This window comes from Arachis ipaensis, chromosome B6, assembly GCF_059453495.1.
Source record: "Arachis ipaensis isolate K30076 ecotype BB chromosome B6, ASM5945349v1, whole genome shotgun sequence".
In the NCBI taxonomy this organism is placed as follows: domain Eukaryota; kingdom Viridiplantae; phylum Streptophyta; class Magnoliopsida; order Fabales; family Fabaceae; genus Arachis; species Arachis ipaensis.
The window spans coordinates 13,915,806-13,922,871 of NC_142441.1; positions in this window are offsets into that span (position 1 = coordinate 13,915,806).

The window sequence follows — 7,066 nt, forward strand, 5'->3', positions numbered from 1 at the left end:
TCTCTCTTCTCATTCTTCTATTCTTCTATTCTTATACTCACATAAAGGAATCTCTATACTGTGACATAGAGGATTCCTATTCTCTCTTTGTTCTCTTCTTTTTCATATGAGCAGGAACAAGGATAAGGACATTCTTGTTGTAGCTGATCCTGAACCTGAAAGGACTCTGAAGAGGAAGCTAAGAGAAGCTAAAGCACAACACTCTGGAGAGGACCTTACAGAAGATTTCGAAAAAGAAGCAGACATGGTAGCAGAACCCAACAACAATGGTGGAGATGCAAGGAAGATGCTTGGTGACTTTACTGCACCAACTTCCAACTTCTATGGAAGAAGCATCTCAATTCCTGCAATTGGAGCAAACAACTTTGAGCTTAAGCCTCAATTAGTTTCTCTAATACAGCAGAATTGCAAGTTTTATGGACTTCCATTGGAGGATCCTCATCAGTTTTTAGCTGAATTCTTGCAAATCTGTGACACTATTAAGACCAATGGGGTTAATCCCGAGGTCTACAGACTTCTGCTTTTCCCATTTGCTGTAAGAGATAGAGCTAGGATATGGTTGGACTCACAACCTAAAGAAAGCCTAAACTCTTGGGAAAAGTTGGTCAATGCTTTCTTGGCCAAATTCTTTCCACCTCAAAAGATGAGCAAGCTTAGAATGGAAGTCCAAACCTTCAGAAAGAAGGAAGGTGAATCCCTCTATGAAGCTTGGGAAAGATACAAGCAATTGATCAGAAGGTGTTCTTCTGACATGCTTTCAGAATGGAGCATCTTATGTATATTCTATGATGGTCTATCTGAATTGTCCAAGATGTCATTGGACCACTCTGCTGGTGGGTCTCTTCATCTGAAGAAAATACCTGCAGAAGCCCAGAAACTCATTGAAATGGTTGCAAATAACCAGTTCATGTATACTTCTGAAAGAAATCCTGTGAATAATGGGATAACCCAGAAGAAAGGAGTTCTTGAGATTGACACTCTGGATGCCATATTGGCGCAGAATAAAGTATTGACTCAGCAAGTCAATATGATTTCTCAAAATCTGACTGGAATGCAAGATGCATCCGGCAGTACTAAAGAAGCCTCCTCTGAAGGAGAAACTTATGACCCTGAGAATCCTGCAATGGAAGAGGTGAATTACATGGGAGAATCCTATGGAAACACCTATAATTCTTCATGGAGAAATCATCCAAATTTCTCATGGAAGGATCAACAGAAGCCTCAACAAGGATTCAATAATAATAATGGTGGGAAAACTCGATTTGGCAATAGCAAACCTTTTCCATCATCTTCTCAGTAACAGACAGAGAATTTTGAGCAGAGCCTCTCTGACTTAGCAACCATAGTCTCTAATCTATCTAAGACCACCCTCAGTTTCATGACTGAAACAAGGTCCTCTATTAGAAATCTGGAGGCACAAGTGGGTTAGCTGAGTAAAAGAGTTACTGAAACTCCTCTTAGTACTCTCCCAAGCAGTACAGAAGAGAATCCCAAACGAGAGTGCAAGGCCATAACTATATCCAAAGTGGCCGAACCTGGAGAGAGTAAAAAGGCAGTGATTTTCAGTGAGGAAGACCTTGCTGGACGTCCATTGACCAATAAGGAGTTCCCCATTGAGGAACCAAAGGAATCTGAGGCTCATACAGAGACCATAGAGATTCCACTGAACTTACTGTTGCCATTCATGAGCTCTGATGAGTATTCTTCCTCTGAAGAGGATGAAGATATTGTTGAAGAGCAAGTAGCTCAGTATCTAGGAGAAATCATGAAGCTGAATGCCAAGTTATTTGGTAATAAGACTTGGTTGGATGAACCTCCATTGCTCATCAATGAACTGAATGCCTTGGTTCAACAGAAATTACCTCAGAAGAAACCGGATCTCGAAAAGTTCTTAATACCTTGTACCATAGGTACCATGACCTTTGAGAAGGCTCTGTGTGACCTGGGGTCAGGTATAAACCTCATGCCACTCTCTATAATGGAGAAACTAAGGATTTTTGAGGTACAAGCTGCAAGAATCTCACTAGAGATGGCAGACAAATCAATAAAACAGGCTTATGGACTTGTAGAGGATGTCTTAGTGAAGGTTGAAGGCCTGTACATCCCTGCTGACTTCATAATCCTAGACACTGGGAAGGATGAGGATGAATCCATCATCCTTGAAAGACCTTTCCTAGCCACAGCAAGGGCTGTGATTGATGTGGACAGAGGAGAGTTAGTCCTTCAACTAAATGAGGACTACCTTGTGTTTAAGGCTCAAGGATCTTCCTCTGTAACCATGGAGATGAAGCATGAAAAGCTTCTCTCAATACAGAGTCAAACAAAGCCCCCACACTCAACTTCTAAGTTTGGTGTTGGGAGGCCACTATTAAACTCTGAGTCTCTGTGAAGCTCTCTAAGAGCTCACTGTCAAGCTATTGACATTAAAGAAGCACTTATTAGGAGGCAACCCAATCTTATTTATCTATGTTAATTACTTTTTCATTTCATTTTCCATTGTTATTTTATGTTTTCTTTAGGTTGATGATCATGTGGAGTCACAAAAACAGCTACAGAATTAAAACGGAATCAAAAATAGCATTACAAACAGCGCACCCTGGAGGACAGGCTTAAACGCCAGTAAGGATAGCAGAATGGGCGTTTAACGCCCAGTTTGGCAGCATTCTTGGTGTTAAACGCCAGAATTGGCAGCCAGACTGGCGTTTAACGCCAGAAAAGGGTGTCTGGCTGGCGTTAAACGCCAGAAATGGCAGACAGACTGGCGTTTAATGCCAGAAAAGGTAGCAGATATGGCGTTAAATGCCAGAAATGGCACACATAGGGCGTTTAAACGCCAGAAAGGTGCTGGGACTTGAATTCCTTGACACCTCAGGATCTGTGGACCCCACAGGATCTCCACCTACCCCAACTCTCTCTCTCTCTCCTCTTCACACCTCTCCATAACACTCTTCCCCAAATACCCTTGACCAATCACATCAACACCTATTCCCCAAAAACCCATCATAAAACCCCACCTACCTCACCATTCAAATTCAAAATATTTCCCTCCCAAACCCAACCCCTTCATACACGACTTCCCTCTCTCTCTTACCCTATAAATACCCCTCCTTACCACCTTCAATTTCACACATCATAAACACTTAAATCCCCCCTTGGCCGAACCCAAAACACCTCTCTATCTCCTCAATTTCTTCTTTTTATCCTCCTTTCTTTCTTCTTTTGCTCGAGGACGAGCAAACTTTTTAAGTTTGGTGTGGGAAAAAGCTCTGCTTTTTGTTTTTCCATAACCATTAATGGCACCTAAGGCCGGAGAAACCTCTAGAAAGAGGAAAGGGAAGGCAATTGCTTCCACCTCCGAGTCATGGGAGATGGAGAGATTCATCTCAAAAGTCCATCAAGACCACTTCTATGAAGATGTGGCCAAGAAAAAGGTGATCCCCGAGGACCCCTTCATGCTCAAAAAGAGTGAATATCCGGAGATCCGACGTGAGGTTCAGAGAAGAGGTTGGGAAGCTCTCACCAACTCCATCCAACAAGTCAGAATCTTAATGGTTCAAGAGTTCTATGCTAATGCATGTATCACTAAGAACCATGATCAAAGTGTGAACCCGAACCCAAAGAATTAGCTCACAATGGTTCGGGAGAAATACTTGGATTTCAGTCCGAAAACTGTAAGGTTGGCACTCAACTTGCCAATAATGAGAGGAGATTCTCATCCTTTCACTAGAAGAGTCAACTTTGATCAAAGGTTGGACCAAGTCCTCATGGACATCTGTGTGGAAGGAGCACAATGGAAGAGAGACTCAAAAGGCAAGCCGGTTCAATTGAGAATGCCTGACTTAAAACCCGTGGCTAGGGGATGGTTGGAGTTCATCCAACGCTCTATCATTCCTACTAGCAACCGGTCCGAAGTAACTGTGGATCGGGCTATCATGATCCATAGCATCATGAATGGAAAGGAAGTGGAAATTCATGAGATCATACCTCTAGAACTATACAAGGTGGCTGACAAGCCCTCCACTTTGGCAAGGTTAGCCTTTCCTCATCTCATATGTCACCTATGCAATTCAGCCGGAATTGTCATAGAGGAAGACATCAACATCGAAGAGGACAAACCCATAACTAAAAAGAGGATGGAGCAAACAAGAGAGCCCACTCATGGACCTCAACAAGAGCATGAGGAAGTCCCTCATCAAGAAATCTCTGAGATACCTCAAGGGATGCATTTCCATCCGCACAACCATTGGGAGCAACTCAACACCTCTTTAGGAGAATTGAGTTCTAACATGGAGCAACTAAGAGTGAAACACCAAGAGTACTCCATTATCCTCCATGAAATCAGAGAGGACCAAAAGGCCATGAGAGAGGAGCAACAAAGGCAAGGAAGAGACATAGAGGAGCTCAAAAACTCCATTGGTTCTTCAAGAGGAAGAAGAAGCCACCATCACTAAGGTGGATCCGTTCTTTAATCTCCTTATTTATTTTCTTTTTTGTTTTCGTTTCTATGCTTTATGTTTTATCTATGTTTGTGTCTTTATTACATGATCATTAGTGTTTAGTGTCTATGTCTTAAAGCTATGAATAATTCCATGAATCTTTCACCTTTCTTAAATGAAAAATATTTTCTGAAAAGGAAAAAGAAGTACATGAATTTCGAATTCTATCTTAAAATTAGTTTAATTATTTTGATGTGGTGGCAATACTTTTTGTTTTCTGAATGAATGCTTGAACAATGCATATTTTTTATAGTGAAGTTTATGAATGTTAAAATTGTTGGCTCTTGAAAGAATAATGAAAAAAGAGAAATGTTATTGATAATCTGAAAAATCATAAAATTGATTCTTGAAGCAAGAAAAAGCAGCGAAAAACACAAAGCTTGCAAAATATATATATGTGTGTGTGTGTGTGTGTGTGTGTGTGTGTGTGTGTGTGTGTGTGGCAAAAAAAAAGAAAGAAAAAGAAAAAGAAAAAGCAAGCAGAAAAAGCCAGTAACCCTTTAAACTAAAAGGCAAGGGTAAAAAGGATCCAAGGCTTTGAGCATTAATGGATAGGAGGGCCCAAAAGAATAAAATTCTGGCCTAAGCGGCTAAATCAAGCTGTCTCTAACCATGTACTTATGGCGTGAAGGTGTCAAGTGAAAAGCTTGAGACTGAGCAGTTAAAGTCGTGGTCCAAAGTAAAAAAAGTGTGCTTAAGAATTCTGGGCACCTCTAACTGGGGACTCTAGCAAAGCTGAGTCACAATCTGAAAAGGTTCACCCAGTTATGTGTCTGTGGCATTTATGTATCCGGTGGTAATACTGGAAAACAAGATGCTTAGGGTCACGGCCAAGACTCATAAAGTAGCTGTGTTCAAGAATCAACATACTAAACTAGGAGAATCAATAACACAATCTGAATTCTGAGTTCCTATGGATGCCAATCATTCTGAACTTCAAAGGATAAAGTGAGATGTCAAAACTGTTCAGAAGCAAAAAGCTACTAGTCCCGCTCATCTAATTGGAACTAAGCTTCATTGATATTTTTGAAATTTATTGTATTTTATCTTCTTTTTATCCTATTTTATTTTTAGTTGATTGGGGACAAGCAACAATTTAAGTTTGGTGTTGTGATGAGCGGATAATTTATACCCTTTTTGGCATTGTTTTTACATAGTTTTTAGTATGTTTCACTTACTTTTTATTATATTTTTATTAGTTTTTATGCAAAAATAACATTTCTGGACTTTACTATGAGTTTGTGTGTTTTTCTGTAATTTCAGGTATTTTCTGGCTGAAATTGAGGGACCTGAGCAAAAGTCTGATTCAGAGGCTGAGAAAGGACTGCAGATGCTGTTGGATTCAGACCCTCCTGCACGTGAAGTGGATTTTCTGGAGCTACAGAAGCCCAATTGGCGTGCTCTCAATTGAGTTGAAAAGTAGACATCTTGGGCTTTCCAGCAATGTATAATAGTCTATACTTTGCTCGAGATTTGATGGCCCAAAATGGCGTCTAAACGCCAGCCAAAGACTATTTTCTGGTGTAAAACGCTAGAACTGGCACCAGAACTGGAGTTAAACGCCCAAACTGGCATCCAAGCTGGTGTTTAACTCTAGAAAAGACCTATGCACGTGTAAAGCTCAATGCTAAGCCCAAACACACACCAAATGGGCCCCGGAAGTGGATTTCTGCACTATCTGCACTTAGTTACTTATTTTCTATAATCCTTAGTAATTAGTTTAGTATAAATAGCACTTTTTACTATTTTATTCGTACTTTTGGACTTTTTTATAGATCTGGGAACACTTTGAATCACTTGAGGGAGGCTGGCCATTCGGCCATGCCTAGACCTTTTTCTCTTATGTATTTTCCAACGGTGGAGTTTCTACACCTCATAGATTAAGGCGCGGAGCTCTGCTGTTCTTCATGAATTAATGCAAGTACTATTGTTTCTCTTTCAATTCACGCTTACTTCTTCTCCAAGATATACTCTCGTACTTAATTCAGTTAAGTCAGAATGAAGGGGTGACCCGTGACAATTACCCACTATCTTCGTTACTCGCTTAGCCAAGATCCGCGTGTCTAACAACCACAAGCGGTCTACATGATGTTCAACGTAGTCATTGGACGACAGCTGGAGTATAATCTCTTCGGTCTCTAATTCACGGACCGAGTCCGTGAGATTAGAACCTTCATGGTATAAGCTAGAACCAATTGGCAGCATTCCTGAGATCTGGAAAGTCTAAACCTTGTCTATGGTATTCCGAGTAGGATCTGGAAATGGATGACTGTGACGAGCTTCAAACTCGCGAATGTTGGGAGCAGTGACAGTGTGCAAAAGGATAGAGAGATCCTATTCTGACACAAGTGAGAACTGACAGATGATTAGCCGTGCGGTAGCTGTACCTGATATTTTTCATCCGAGACGAGAAATTCGATAGTTGATTAGCTGTGCAGAAACCGTACTTGGACTATTTTAACTGAGAGGATCCTACAGCTTTCCATGGAAGGGAGCACGCATGATTGGATGAAGAAAATAGGAAAGCAGAGGTTCAGAAGCAACAAAGCATCTCCAAACGCTTATCTGAA